General features: G+C 45.9%; 1 protein-coding gene across 2 annotated transcripts in view; it reads right to left on the reverse strand.

Moving 5' to 3' along the window:
* The window catches only part of PTPRO (protein tyrosine phosphatase receptor type O), a 621,455-nt gene that overhangs the window by 600,295 nt on the left and 4,184 nt on the right, over nucleotides 1-16,976 (reverse strand). The gene's annotated exons all lie outside the window — the stretch shown is intronic.

Below are 16,976 nucleotides of genomic sequence, written 5' to 3' on the forward strand. Positions count from 1 at the left end.
CTGTATAACAGGGCACAGTATATCAGTATTAGACCCCGCTCCAAGCAAAAGTCTATAGAGCTGTATAACAGAGCACAGTATATTAGTATTAGACCACTCTCCGAGCTACAGTCTATAGAGCTGTATAACAGGGCACAGTATATCAGTATTAGGCCCCGCTCCAAGCTACAGTCTATAGAGCTGTATAACAGAGCACAGTATATCAGTATTAGACCCCGCTCCAAGCTACAGTCTATAGAGCTGTATAACAGGGCACAATATATCAGTATTAGACCCCGCTCCAAGGTACAGGATATAGAGCTGTATAACAGGGCACAGTATATCAGTATTAGGCTTCGCTCCGAGCTACAGTCTATAGAGCTGTATAACAGAGCACAGTATATCAGTATTAGGCCCCGCTCCAAGCTACAGTCTATAGAGCTGTATAACAGAGCACAGTATATCAGTATTAGACCCCGCTCCAAGGTACAGGATATAGAGCTGTATAACAGGACACAGTATATCAGTATTAGACCCCGCTCCAAGCTACAGTCTATAGAGCTGTATAACAGGGCACAGTATATCAGTATTAGGCCCCACTCCAAGCTACAGTCTATAGAGCTGTATAACAGGGCACAGTATATCAGTATTAGACCCCGCTCCAAGCTACAGTCTATAGAGCTGTATAACAGGGCACAGTATATCAGTATTAGGCCCCACTCCAAGCTACAGTCTATAGAGCTGTATAACAGGACACAGTATATCAGTATTAGACCCCGCTCCAAGGTACAGGATATAGAGCTGTATAACAGGGCACAGTATATCAGTATTAGGCCCCGCTCCAAGCTACAGTCTATAGAGCTGTATAACAGGGGCACAGTATATCAGTATTAGGCCCCGCTCCAAGCTACAATCTATAGAGCTGTATAACAGGGGCACAGTATATCAGTATTAGACCCCGCTCCAAGGTACAGGATATAGAGCTGTATAACAGGGCACAGTATATCAGTATTAGACCTCGCTCCAAGCTACAGTCTATAGAGCTGTATAAGAGAGCACAGTATATCAGTATTAGATCCCGCTCCAAGCTACAGTCTATAGAGCAGTATAACAGAGCACAGTATATCAGTATTAGGATCCGCTCCAAGCTACAGTCTATAGAGCTGTATAACAGAGCACAGTATATCAGTATTAGACCATGCTCCCAGTTACAGTCTATAGAGCTGTATAACAGAGCACAGTATATCAGTATTAGCCCCGCTCCAAGCTACAGTCTATAGAGCTGTATAACAGGGCACAGTATATCAGTATTAGGCCCCGCTCCAAGCTACAGTCTATAGAGCTGTATAACAGGGCACAGTATATCAGTATTAGACCATGCTCCCAGTTACAGTCTATAGAGCTGTATAACAGAGCACAGTATATCAGTATTAGGCCCAGCTCCAAGCTACAGTCTATAGAGCTGTATAACAGAGCACAGTATATCAGTATTAGACCCCGCTACAAGCTACAGTCTATAGAGCTGTATAACAGAGCACAGTATATCAGTATTAGACCCCGCTACAAGCTACAGTCTATAGAGCTGTATAACAGGGCACAGTATATCAGTATTAGGCCCCGCTCCAAGCTACAGTCTATAGAGCTGTATAACAGAGCACAGTATATCAGTATTAGACCCCGCTACAAGCTACAGTCTATAGAGCTGTATAACAGAGCACAGTATATCAGTATTAGGCCCCGCTCCAAGCTACAGTCTATAGAGCTGTATAACAGAGCACAGTATATCAGTATTAGACCCCGCTACAAGCTACAGTCTATAGAGCTGTATAACAGAGCACAGTATATCAGTATTAGACCCCGCTCCAAGCTACAGTCTATAGAGCTGTATAACAGGGCACAGTATATCAGTATTAGGCCCCGCCCCAAGCTACAGTCTATAGAGCTGTATAACAGAGCACAGTATATCAGTATTAGACCCCGCTCCAAGCTACAGTCTATAGAGCTGTATAACAGGGCACAGTATATCAGTATTAGGCCCCGCTCCAAGCTACAGTCTATAGAGCTGTATAACAGAGCACAGTATATCAGTATTAGACCCCGCTCCAAGCTACAGTCTATAGAGCTGTATAACAGGGCACAGTATATCAGTATTAGGCCCCGCCCCAAGCTACAGTCTATAGAGCTGTATAACAGAGCACAGTATATCAGTATTAGACCCCGCTCCAAGCTACAGTCTATAGAGCTGTATAACAGGGCACAGTATATCAGTATTAGGCCCCGCCCCAAGCTACAGTCTATAGAGCTGTATAACAGAGCACAGTATATCAGTATTAGACCCCGCTCCAAGCTACAGTCTATAGAGCTGTATAACAGAGCACAGTATATCAGTATTAGACCCCGCTCCGAGCTACAGTCTATAGAGCTGTATAACAGAGCACAGTATATCAGTATTACACCCCGCTCCGAGCTACAGTCTATAGAGCTGTATAACAGGGCAGAGTATATCAGTATTAGACCCTGCTCCAAGCTACAGTCTATAGAGCTGTATAACAGAGCACAGTATATCAGTATTACACCCCGCTCCGAGCTACAGTCTATAGAGCTGTATAACAGGGCAGAGTATATCAGTATTAGACCCCGCTCCGAGCTACAGTCTATAGAGCTGTATAACAGAGCACAGTATATCAGTATTAGACCTCGCTCCAAGCTACAGTCTATAGAGCTGTATAACAGGGCACAGTATATCAGTATTAGGCCCCGCTCCAAGCTACAGTCTATAGAGCTGTATAACAGAGCACAGTATATCAGTATTAGGCCCCGCTCCAAGCTACAGTCTATAGAGCTGTATAACAGAGCACAGTATATCAGTATTAGACCTCGCTCGAAGCTACAGTCTATAGAGCTGTATAACAGAGCACAGTATATCAGTATTAGACCTCGCTCCAAGCTACAGTCTATAGAGCTGTATAACAGGGCACAGTATATCAGTATTAGGCCCCGCTGCAAGCTGCAGTCTATAGAGCAGTATAACAGAGCACAGTATATCAGTATTAGACCCCGCTCCAAGCTACAGCCTATAGAGCTGTATAACAGGGGCACAGTATATCAGTATTAGACCCCGCTCCAAGCTACAGTCTATAGAGCTGTATAACAGGGCACAGTATATCAGTATTAGGCCCCGCTGCAAGCTACAGTCTATAGAGCAGTATAACAGAGCACAGTATATCAGTATTAGACCCCGCTCCAAGCTACAGTCTATAGAGCTGTATAACAGGGGCACAGTATATCAGTATTAGACCTCGCTCCAAGCTACAGTCTATAGAGCTGTATAACAGGGCACAGTATATCAGTATTAGACCCCGCTCCAAGGTACAGTCTATAGAGCTGTATAACAGGGGCACAGTATATCAGTATTAGACCTCGCTCCGAGCTACAGTTTATAGAGCTGTATAACAGAGCACAGTATATCAGTATTACACCCCGCTCCGAGCTACAGTCTATAGAGCTGTATAACAGGGCAGAGTATATCAGTATTAGACCCCGCTCCAAGCTACAGTCTATAGAGCTGTATAACAGGGCAGAGTATATCAGTATTAGACCCCGCTCCAAGCTACAGTCTATAGAGCTGTATAACAGGGCACAGTATATCAGTATTAGACCCCGCTCCAAGCTACAGTCTATAGAGCTGTATAACAGGGGCACAGTATATCAGTATTAGACCTCGCTCCAAGCTACAGTCTATAGAGCAGTATAACAGAGCACAGTATATCAGTATTAGACCCCGCTCCAAGCTACAGTCTATAGAGCTGTATAACAGGGGCACAGTATATCAGTATTAGACCTCGCTCCAAGCTACAGTCTATAGAGCTGTATAACAGGGCACAGTATATCAGTATTAGACCCCGCTCCAAGGTACAGTCTATAGAGCTGTATAACAGGGGCACAGTATATCAGTATTAGACCCCGCTCCAAGCTACAGTCTATAGAGCTGTATAACAGGGCACAGTATATCAGTATTAGACCTCGCTCCGAGCTACAGTCTATAGAGCTGTATAACAGAGCACAGTATATCAGTATTAGACCCCGCTCCAAGGTACAGTCTATAGAGCTGTATAACAGGGGCACAGTATATCAGTATTAGACCTCGCTCCGAGCTACAGTTTATAGAGCTGTATAACAGAGCACAGTATATCAGTATTAGACTCCGCTCCAAGCTACAGTCTATAGAGCTGTATAACAGAGCACAGTATATCAGTATTACACCCCGCTCCGAGCTACAGTCTATAGAGCTGTATAACAGGGCAGAGTATATCAGTATTAGACCCCGCTCCAAGCTACAGTCTATAGAGCTGTATAACAGGGCAGAGTATATCAGTATTAGACCCCGCTCCAAGCTACAGTCTATAGAGCTGTATAACAGGGCACAGTATATCAGTATTAGACCCCGCTCCAAGCTACAGTCTATAGAGCTGTATAACAGAGCACAGTATATCAGTATTAGACCCCGCTCCAAGCTACAGTCTATAGAGCTGTATAACAGGGCACAGTATATCAGTATTAGACCCCGCTCCAAGCTACAGTCTATAGAGCTGTATAACAGAGCACAGTATATCAGTATTAGACCCCGCTCCAAGCTACAGTCTATAGAGCTGTATAACAGAGCACAGTATATCAGTATTAGACCCTCCAAGCTACAGTCTATAGAGCTGTATAACAGAGCACAGTATATCAGTATTAGACCACGCTCCAAGCTACAGTCTATAGAGCTGTATAACAGAGCACAGTATATCAGTATTAGACCCCGCTCCAAGCTACAGTCTATAGAGCTGTATAACAGAGCACAGTATATCAGTATTAGACCCCGCTCCAAGCTACAGTCTATAGAGCTGTATAACAGGGCACAGTATATCAGTATTAGACCCCGCTCCAAGCTACAGTCTATAGAGCTGTATAACAGAGCACAGTATATCAGTATTAGACCCTCCAAGCTACAGTCTATAGAGCTGTATAACAGAGCACAGTATATCAGTATTAGACCACGCTCCAAGCTACAGTCTATAGAGCTGTATAACAGGGCACAGTATATCAGTATTAGACCCTCCAAGCTACAGTCTATAGAGCTGTATAACAGAGCACAGTATATCAGTATTAGACCCCGCTCCAAGCTACAGTCTATAGAGCTGTATAACAGGACACAGTATATCAGTATTACACCCCGCTCCAAGCTACAGTCTATAGCGCTGTATAACAGGGCACAGTATATCAGTATTAGACCCCGCTCCAAGCTACAGTCTATAGAGCTGTATAACAGGGCACAATATATCAGTATTAGACCCCGCTCCAAGCTACAGTCTATAGAGCTGTATAACAGAGCACAGTATATCAGTATTAGGCCCCGCTCCAAGCTACAGTCAATAGAGCTGTATAACAGGGCTCAGTATATCAGTATTAGACCCCGCTCCAAGCTACAGTCTATAGAGCTGTATAACAGAGCACAGTATATCAGTATTAGACCCCGCTCCAAGCTACAGTCTATAGAGCTGTATAACAGGGCACAGTATATCAGTATTAGACCCCGCTCCAAGCTACAGTCTATAGAGCTGTATAACAGAGCACAGTATATCAGTATTAGGCCCCGCTCTGAGCTACAGTCTATAGAGCTGTATAACAGGGCACAGTATATCAGTATTAGACCCCGCTCCAAGCTTCAGTCTATAGAGCTGTATAACAGGGCAGAGTATATCAGTATTAGACCCCGCTCCAAGCTACAGTCTATAGAGCTGTATAACAGAGCACAGTATATCAGTATTAGACCCCGCTCCGAGCTACAGTCTATAGAGCTGTATAACAGAGCACAGTATATCAGTATTAGACCCCGCTCCAAGCTACAGTCTATAGAGCTGTATAACAGGACACAGTATATCAGTATTAGACCCCGCTCCAAGCTACAGTCTATAGAGCTGTATAACAGAGCACAGTATATCAGTATTAGACCCCGCTCCAAGCTACAGTCTATAGAGCAGTATAACAGAGCACAGTATATCAGTATTAGACCCCGCTCCGAGCTACAGTCTATAGAGCTGTATAACAGGACACAGTATATCAGTATTAGGCCCCGCTCCAAGCTACAGTCTATAGAGCTGTATAACAGAGCACAGTATATCAGTATTAGACCAAGCTCCAAGCTACAGTCTATAGAGCTGTATAACAGAGCACAGTATATCAGTATTAGGCCCCGCTCCAAGCTACAGTCTATAGAGCTGTATAACAGGGTACAGTATATCAGTATTAGGCCCCGCTCCAAGCTACAGTCTATAGAGCTGTATAACAGGGCACAGTATATCAGTATTAGGCCCCGCTCCAAGCTACAGTCTATAGAGCTGTATAACAGGGCACAGTATATCAGTATTAGGCCCCGCTCCAAGCTACAGTCTATAAAGCTGTATAACAGGGCACAGTATATCAGTATTAGACCCCGCTCCGAGCTACAGTCTATAGAGCTGTATAACAGAGCACAGTATATCAGTATTAGACCCCGCTTCGAGCTACAGTCTATAAAGCTGTATAACAGAGCACAGTATATCAGTATTAGACCCCGCTCCAAGCTACAGTCTATAGAGCTGTATAACAGGGCACAGTATATCAGTATTAGACCCCGTTCCAAGCTACAGTCTATAGAGCTGCATAACAGGGCACAGTATATCAGTATTAGACCCCGCTCCAAGCTACAGTCTATAGAGCTGTATAACAGAGCACAGTATATCAGTATTAGACCCCGTTCCAAGCTACAGTCTATAGAGCTGTATAACAGGGCAGAGTATATCAGTATTAGACCCCGCTCCAAGCTACAGCCTATAGAGCTGTATAACAGGGCACAGTATATCAGTATTAGACCCCGCTCCAAGCTACAGCCTATAGAGCTGTATAACAGGGCACAGTATATCAGTATTAGGCCCCGCTCCAAGCTACAGCCTATAGAGCTGTATAACAGGGCACAGTATATCAGTATTAGACCCCGCTCCAAGCTACAGTCTATAGAGCTGTATAACAGGGCACAGTATATTAGTATTAGACCCCGCTCCAAGCTACAGTCTATAGAGCTGTATAACAGGGCACAGTATATCAGTATTAGACCCCGCTCCAAGCTACAGTCTATAGAGCTGTATAACAGAGCACAGTATATCAGTATTAGGCCCCGCTCCAAGCTACAGTCTATAGAGCTGTATAACAGGGCACAGTATATCAGTATTAGGCCCCGCTCCAAGCTACAGTCTATAGAGCTGTATAACAGAGCACAGTATATCAGTATTAGACCCCGCTCCAAGCTACAGTCTATACAGCTGTATAACAGAGCACAGTATATCAGTATTAGACCCCGCTCCAAGCTACAGTCTATAGAGCTGTATAACAGAGCACAGTATATCAGTATTAGACCCCGCTCCAAGCTACAGTCTATACAGCTGTATAACAGAGCACAGTATATCAGTATTAGACCCCGCTCCAAGCTACAGTCTATAGAGCTGTATAACAGAGCACAGTATATCAGTATTAGACCCCGCTCCAAGCTACAGTCTATACAGCTGTATAACAGAGCACAGTATATCAGTATTAGGCCGCGATCCAAGCTACAGTCTATAGAGCTGTATAACAGGGGCACAGTATATCAGTATTAGACCCCGCTCCAAGCTACAGTCTATACAGCTGTATAACAGAGCACAGTATATCAGTATTAGACCCCGCTCCAAGCTACAGTCTATAGAGCTGTATAACAGAGCACAGTATATCAGTATTAGACCCCGCTCCAAGCTACAGTCTATAGAGCTGTATAACAGGGGCACAGTATATCAGTATTAGACCCCGCTCCAAGCTACAGTCTATACAGCTGTATAACAGAGCACAGTATATCAGTATTAGGCCGCGATCCAAGCTACAGTCTATAGAGCTGTATAACAGAGCACAGTATATCAGTATTAGACCCCGCTCCAAGCTACAGTCTATACAGCTGTATAACAGAGCAGAGTATATCAATATTAGACCCCGCTCCAAGCTACAGTCTATAGAGCTGTATAACAGGGCACAGTATATCAGTATTAGGCCGCGATCCAAGCTACAGTCTATAGAGCTGTATAACAGGGCACAGTATATCAGTATTAGACCCCACTCCAAGCTACAGTCTATAGAGCTGTATAACAGAGCACAGTATATCAGTATTAGACCCCGCTCCAAGCTACCGTCTATAGAGCAGTATAACAGGGCACAGTATATCAGTATTAGACCCCACTCCAAGCTACAGTCTATAGAGCTGTATAACAGAGCACAGTATATCAGTATTACACCCCGCTCCAAGCTACAGTCTATAGAGCTGTATAACAGAGCACAGTATATCAGAATTAGACCCCGCTCCGAGCTACAGACTATAGAGCTGTATAACAGAGCACAGTATATCAGTATTAGACCCCGCTCCAAGCTACAGTCTAAAGAGCTGTATAACAGAGCACAGTATATCAGTATTACACCCCGCTCCAAGCTACAGTCTATAGAGCTGTATAACAGAGCACAGTATATCAGTATTAGACCCCGCTCCGAGCTACAGACTATAGAGCGGTATAACAGAGCACAGTATATCAGTATTAGACCCCGCTCCAAGCTACAGTCTATACAGCTGTATAACAGAGCACAGTATATCAGTATTAGACCCCGCTCCGAGCTACAGACTATAGAGCTGTATAACAGAGCACAGTATATCAGTATTAGACCCCGCTCCAAGCTACAGTCTATAGAGCTGTATAACAGGGCACAGTATATCAGTATTAGACCCCGCTCCAAGCTACAGTCTATAGAGCTGTATAACAGGGCACAGTATATCAGTATTAGACCTCGCTCCAAGCTACAGTCTATAGAGCTGTATAACAGGGCACAGTATATCAGTATTAGACCCCGCTCCAAGCTACAGTCTATAGAGCTGTATAACAGGGCACAGTATATCAGTATTAGACACCGCTCCAAGCTACAGACTATAGAGCGGTATAACAGAGCACAGTATATCAGTATTAGACCCCGCTCCAAGCTACAGACTATAGAGCTGTATAACAGGGCACAGTATATCAGTATTAGACCCCGCTCCAAGATACAGCCTATAGAGCGGTATAACAGAGCACAGTATATCAGTATTAGACCCCGCTCCAAGATACAGCCTATAGAGCGGTATAACAGAGCACAGTATATCAGTATTAGACCCCGCTCCAAGCTACAGTCTATAGAGCTGTATAACAGAGCACAGTATATCAGTATTAGACCCCGCTCCAAGCTACAGACTATAGAGCGGTATAACAGAGCACAGTATATCAGTATTAGACCCCGCTCCAAGCTACAGTCTATAGAGCGGTATAACAGAGCACAGTATATCAGTATTAGACCCCGCTCCAAGCTACAGTCTATAGAGCTGTATAACAGAGCACAGTATATCAGTATTAGACCCAGCTCCAAGCTACAGTCTATAGAGCTGTATAACAGGGCACAGTATATCAGTATTAGACCCCGCTCCAAGCTACAGTCTATAGAGCTGTATAACAGAGCACAGTATATCAGTATTAGGCCCCGCTCCAAGCTACAGTCTATAGAGCTGTATAACAGAGCACAGTATATCAGTATTAGGCCCCGCTCCAAGCTACAGTCTATAGAGCTGTATAACAGGGCACAGTATATCAGTATTAGACCCCGCTCCAAGCTACAGTCTATAGAGCTGTATAACAGAGCACAGTATATCAGTATTAGACCCCGCTCCAAGCTACAGTCTATAGAGCTGTATAACAGAGCACAGTATATCAGTATTAGACCCCGCTCCGAGCTACAGTCTATAGAGCTGTATAACAGGGCACAGTATATCAGTATTAGGCCCTGCTCCAAGCTACAGTCTATAGAGCTGTATAACAGGGCACAGTATATCAGTATTAGGCCCCGCTCCAAGCTACAGTCTATAGAGCTGTATAACAGGACACAGTATATCAGTATTACACCCCGCTCCAAGCTACAGTCTATAGAGCTGTATAACAGGGCAGAGTATATCAGTATTAGACCCCGCTCCAAGCTACAGTCTATAGAGCTGTATAACAGGGCACAGTATATCAGTATTAGACCCCGCTCCAAGCTACAGTCTATAGAGCTGTATAACAGGGCACAGTATATCAGTATTAGGCCCCGCTCCAAGCTACAGTCTATAGAGCTGTATAACAGAGCACAGTATATCAGTATTAGACCCCGCTCCAAGCTACAGTCTATAGAGCTGTATAACAGAGCACAGTATATCAGTATTAGACCCCGCTCCAAGCTACAGTCTATAGAGCTGTATAACAGGGCACAGTATATCACTATTAGACCCCGCTCCAAGCTACAGTCTATAGAGCTGTATAACAGAGCACAGTATATCAGTATTAGACCCCGCTCCAAGCTACAGTCTATAGAGCTGTATAATAGGGCACAGTATATCAGTATTAGACCCCGCTCCAAGCTACAGTCTATAGAGCTGTATAACAGAGCACAGTATATCAGTATTAGACCCCGCTCCAAGCTACAGTCTATAGAGCTGTATAACAGGGCACAGTATATCAGTATTAGACACCGCTCCGAGCTACAGTCTATAGAGCTGTATAACAGAGCACAGTATATCAGTATTAGACCCCACTCCAAGCTACAGTCTATAGAGCTGTATAACAGAGCACAGTATATCAGTATTAGACCCCGCTCCAAGCTACAGTCTATAGAGCTGTATAACAGGGCACAGTTTATCAGTATTAGACCCCGCTCCAAGCTACAGTCTATAGAGCAGTATAACAGAGCACAGTATATCAGTATTAGACCCCGCTCCAAGCTACAGTCTATAGAGCAGTATAACAGAGCACAGTATATCAGTATTAGACCCCGCTCCAAGCTACAGTCTATAGAGCTGTATAACAGAGCACAGTATATCAGTATTAGACCCCGCTCCAAGCTACAGTCTATAGAGCAGTATAACAGAGCACAGTATATCAGTATTAGACCCCGCTCCAAGCTACAGTCTATAGAGCTGTATAACAGGGCACAGTATATCAGTATTAGACCCCGCTCCAAGCTACAGTCTATAGAGCTGTATAACAGGGCACAGTTTATCAGTATTAGACCCCGCTCCAAGCTACAGTCTATAGAGCAGTATAACAGAGCACAGTATATCAGTATTAGACCCCGCTCCAAGCTACAGTCTATAGAGCTGTATAACAGAGCACAGTATATCAGTATTAGACCCCGCTCCAAGCTACAGTCTATAGAGCTGTATAACAGGGCACAGTTTATCAGTATTAGACCCCGCTCCAAGCTACAGTCTATAGAGCAGTATAACAGAGCACAGTATATCAGTATTAGACCCCGCTCCAAGCTACAGTCTATAGAGCAGTATAACAGAGCACAGTATATCAGTATTAGACCCCGCTCCAAGCTACAGTCTATAGAGCTGTATAACAGAGCACAGTATATCAGTATTAGACCCCGCTCCAAGCTACAGTCTATAGAGCAGTATAACAGAGCACAGTATATCAGTATTAGACCCCGCTCCAAGCTACAGTCTATAGAGCAGTATAACAGAGCACAGTATATCAGTATTAGGCCCCGCTCCAAGCTACAGTCTATAGAGCTGTATAACAGAGCACAGTATATCAGTATTAGGCCCCGCTCCAAGCTACAGTCTATAGAGCTGTATAACAGAGCACAGTATATCAGTATTAGACGCCGCTCCAAGCTACAGTCTATAGAGCTGTATAACAGAGCACAGTATATCAGTATTAGGCCCCGCTCCAAGCTACAGTCTATAGAGCTGTATAACAGAGCACAGTATATCAGTATTAGACCCCGCTCCAAGCTACCGTCTATAGAGCTGTATAACAGGGCACAGTATATCAGTATTAGACCTCGCTCCAAGCTACAGTCTATAGAGCTGTATAACAGGGCACAGTATATCAGTATTAGACCCCGCTCCAAGCTACAGTCTATAGAGCTGTATAACAGGGCACAGTATATCAGTATTAGACCCCGCTCCGAGCTACAGCCTATAGAGCTGTATAACAGAGCACAGTATATCAGTATTAGGCCCCGTTCCAAGCTACAGTCTATAGAGCTGTATAACAGAGCACAATATATAAGTATTAGACCCCGCTCCAAGCTACAGTCTATAGAGCTGTATAACAGAGCACAGTATATCAGTATTAGACCCCACTCCAAGCTACAGTCTATAGAGCGGTATAACAGGGCACAGTATATCAGTATTAGACCCCGCTCCGAGCTACAGCCTATAGAGCTGTATAACAGAGCACAGTATATCAGTATTAGGCCCCGTTCCAAGCTACAGTCTATAGAGCTGTATAACAGAGCACAATATATAAGTATTAGACCCCGCTCCAAGCTACAGTCTATAGAGCTGTATAACAGGGCACAGTATATCAGTATTAGACCCCGCTCCAAGCTACAGTCTATAGAGCTGTATAACAGGGCACAGTATATCAGTATTAGACCCCGCTCCGAGCTACAGCCTATAGAGCTGTATAACAGAGCACAGTATATCAGTATTAGACCCCGCTCCAAGCTACAGTCTATAGAGCTGTATAACAGAGCACAGTATATCAGTATTAGGCCTCGCTCCAAGCTACAGTCTATAGAGCTGTATAACAGAGCACAGTATATCAGTATTAGACCCCGCTCCGAGCTACAGTCTATAGAGCTGTATAACAGAGCACAGTATATCAGTATTAGGCCCCGCTCCAAACTACAGTCTATAGAGCTGTATAACAGGGCACAGTATATCAGTATTAGACCCTGCTCCAAGCTACAGTCTATAGAGCTGTATAACAGAGCACAGTATATCAGTATTAGGCCCCGCTCCAAACTACAGTCTATAGAGCTGTATAACAGGGCACAGTATATCAGTATTAGACCCTGCTCCAAGCTACAGTCTATAGAGCTGTATAACAGAGCACAGTATATCAGTATTAGGCCCCGCTCCAAACTACAGTCTATAGAGCTGTATAACAGGGCACAGTATATCAGTATTAGACCCTGCTCCAAGCTACAGTCTATAGAGCTGTATAACAGAGCACAGTATATCAGTATTAGGCCCCGCTCCAAGCTACAGTCTATAGAGCTGTATAACAGAGCACAGTATATCAGTATTAGACCCCGCTCCAAGCTTCAGTCTATAGAGCTGTATAACAGAGCACAGTATATCAGTATTAGACCCCACTCCAAGCTACAGTCTATAGAGCGGTATAACAGAGCACAGTATATCAGTATTAGATCCCGCTCCAAGCTACAGACTATAGAGCGGTATAACAGGGCACAGTATATCAGTATTAGACCCCGCTCCAAGCTACAGTCTATAGAGCTGTATAACAGAGCACAGTATGTCAGTATTAGACCCCGCTCCGAGCTACAGTCTATAGAGCTGTATAACAGAGCACAGTATATCAGTATTAGACCCCGCTCCGAGCTACAGTCTATAGAGCTGTATAAGAGGGGCACAGTATATCAGTATTAGACCCTGCTCCGAGCTACAGTCTATAGAGCTGTATAACAGGGGCACAGTATATCAGTATCAGGCCCCGCTCCGAGCTACAGTCTATAGAGCTGTATAACAGAGCACAGTATATCAGTATTAGGCCCCGCTCCGAGCTACAGTCTATAGAGCTGTATAACAGAGCACAGTATATCAGTATTAGACCCCGCTCCGAGCTACAGTCTATAGAGCTGTATAAGAGGGGCACAGTATATCAGTATTAGACCCCGCTCCAAGCTACAGTCTATAGAGCTGTATAACAGGGGCACAGTATATCAGTATTAGACCCCGCTCCGAGCTACAGTCTATAGAGCTGTATAACAGGGCACAGTATATCAGTATTAGACCCCGCTCCAAGCTACAGTCTATAGAGCTGTATAACAGAGCACAGCATATCAGTATTAAACCCCGCTCCAAGCTACAGCCTATAGAGCTGTATAACAGAGCACAGTATATCAGTATTAGGCCCCGCTCCAAGCTACAGTCTATAGAGCTGTATAACAGGGCACAGTATATCAGTATTAGGCCCCGCTCCAAGCTACAGTCTATAGAGCTGTATAACAGAGCACAGTATATCAGTATTAGACCCCGCTCCAAGCTACAGTCTATAGAGCAGTATAACAGGGCACAGTATATCAGTATTAGACCCCGCTCCGAGCTACAGTCTATAGAGCTGTATAACAGAGCACAGTATATCAGTATTAGACCCCACTCCAAGCTACAGTCTATAGAGCTGTATAAGAGGGGCACAGTATATCAGTATTAGACCCCGCTCCAAGCTACAGTCTATAGAGCTGTATAACAGGGGCACAGTATATCAGTATTAGACCCCGCTCCAAGCTACAGTCTATAGAGCTGTATAACAGGGGCACAGTATATCAGTATTAGGCCCCGCTCCGAGCTACAGTCTATAGAGCTGTATAACAGAGCACAGTATATCAGTATTAGACCCCGCTCCGAGCTACAGTCTATAGAGCTGTATAACAGGGGCACAGTATATCAGTATTAGGCCCCGCTCCGAGCTACAGTCTATAGAGCTGTATAACAGGGCACAGTATATCAGTATTAGGCCACGCTCCGTTGCGCTGTTCCCAGTCTCCGCAGCGTTGTGCCCGCTGTAATTGTGGCATCTTCTATGTCTAATAAGGTTATTTACATTTTCGGAGGGTCTCTTCATTGTGAGATGTCGGTGCTTTAGGACATCATAAGCTGCACGACAGGTTTGTGCCGTCGGGTTTTTAAAATGCTTTTAATTGTAGGTTTCGCCTGTACTTGTATTAATCTGCTATATAATTGTCTGTCTGTCTGTCTGTCTGTCCTGGAAATCCCGCGTCGCTCATTGGTCCGGCAGCGGCCAATCAGCGCCGCGGGATTTCTGAAAAAAGATGGCGGCCGTTAGTGGCTCATCTGCGGGACGGAGCTCAGCGGCGATGCAGCGAGGCGCTCATCTCCCGGCCGGTAGCAGCAGAAGGACCGCCGGCGTCGCTGACCTCCATGTGGAAGGGAGGACCGGGGAGCGGCGCTGCGGGTAGGGATACTTCTGCTGCGAGCGCCCGCTATGTCCCGGGTTCTCGCAGCGGAAGTACCCGCACAGGCAGCGGCGCTCCCCGGTCCTCACCAAGATGATTCGATGATTGGTCGCGGTCTTCGGACCCGACCAATCACTGACCTTACCGCAAAAGTTAAACACTACTGTGCTGATTGGTCGCGGACCCTGCCCGCGACCAATCACAGATTTGGGCGCCAAATTTAAATATCGGCCGCGACCAATCACCGATCTTGGCTCCACATTTAAACACCGTTGTGCTGATTGGTCGCCGACGCTGGGCGCGACCAATCACCGATTTTGTCGCCACATTTAAATAGCGTCCGCGACCAATCAGCACAGCGGTGTTTAAATGTGGAGCCAAGATCGGTGATTGGTCGTGGCCGATATTTAAATTTGGCGCCCAAATCGGTGATTGGTCGCGGGCAGCGTCCGCGACCAATCAGCACAGTAGTGTTTAACTTTTGCGGCAAGATCAGTGATTGGTCGCGGACCAAGACCGCGACCAATCACCGATTTGTGCGGCACATTTAAATAGCGGCCACGACCAATTGGATGTCAGCGCCGCTCCCCGGTCCTCCCTTCACACCCTAGCCGCATGGATGTGAGCGCCGCTCCCCGGTCCTCCCTTCACACCCTATCCGCATGGATGTCAGCGCCGCTCCCCGGTCCTCCCTTCACACCCTAGCCGCATGGATGTGAGCGCCGCTCCCCGGTCCTCCCTTCACACCCTATCCGCATGGATGTCAGCGCCGCTCCCCGGTCCTCCCTTCACACCCTAGCCGCTGATGTCCCCACAGTATCAGCATGGTGTTACAAAGATCCGGACATTTGTGTTAAAAATCACTGATTGGTCGCAGACGCTATTTAAATGTGGCGCCAAAATCGGTGATTGGTCGCGCCCAGCGTCGGCGACCAATCAGCGATTTTTAACACAAATTTCCGGACCTTTGTAACACCATGCGGATACTGTGGGGACATCAGCGGCTAGGGTGTGAAGGGAGGACCGGGGAGCGGCGCTGCGGGTCGAGATACTTCTGCTGCGAGCGCCCGCTCATGTCCCGGGTTCTCGCAGCGGAAGTATCCGCACAGGCAGCGCCGCTCCCCGGTCCTCACTAATACGATTCCGCTCCCCGGTCCTCACCAATACGATTCGCTGATTGGTTGCGCTCTCCGCACGCGACCAATCAGTGATCTTGGCGCTAAAGTTAAACACCGCTCTGCTGATTGGTCGCAGCCGCTGCCCGCGACCAATCACAGATTTGGGCGCCACATTTAAATAGCGGCCACGACCAATCACCGATCTTGCCGCCACATTTAAACACTGCTGTGCTGATTGGTCGCGGACGCCAGACGCGACCAATCAGCGATTTTGGCGCCAAATTTAAACAACGCTCTGCTGATTGATCGCGGTCGCTGGCCGAGATCAATCAGCAGTATTGGCGCCAAATTTAAACCCCGCTCTGCTGATTGGTCGCGACCGCCGGCCGCCACCAATCAGCGATTTTGGCGCCAAATTTAAACCCCGCTCTGCTGATTGGTCGCGGTTGCCGGCCGCAACCAATCAGCAATGTTGGCACCAAATTGCCGGCCGCGACTAATCAGCATTATTGCGCCAAATTTAAACACCGCTCTGCTGAATGGTCGCGGCCGTGACCAATCAGCATTATTGGCGCAAAATTTAAACACCGCTCTGATGATTGGTTGCGGTCGGCCGCATACATATTCTAGAATACCCGATGCGTTAGAATCGGGCCACCATCTAGTCTATATATATAATCGTCTTATCCCGTCTGTCTGTCTGTCTGTCTGTCTGTCTGTCCAGGCAGCAGCCAATCAGCGACGCTGGATTTCAGAAAAAAGATGGCGGCCATTAGC

This window comes from Phyllobates terribilis, unplaced genomic scaffold (genome assembly GCF_046119375.1).
Source record: "Phyllobates terribilis strain yellow unplaced genomic scaffold, ASM4611937v1 Scaffold_10__3_contigs__length_209671492, whole genome shotgun sequence".
Lineage (NCBI taxonomy): Eukaryota > Metazoa > Chordata > Amphibia > Anura > Dendrobatidae > Phyllobates > Phyllobates terribilis.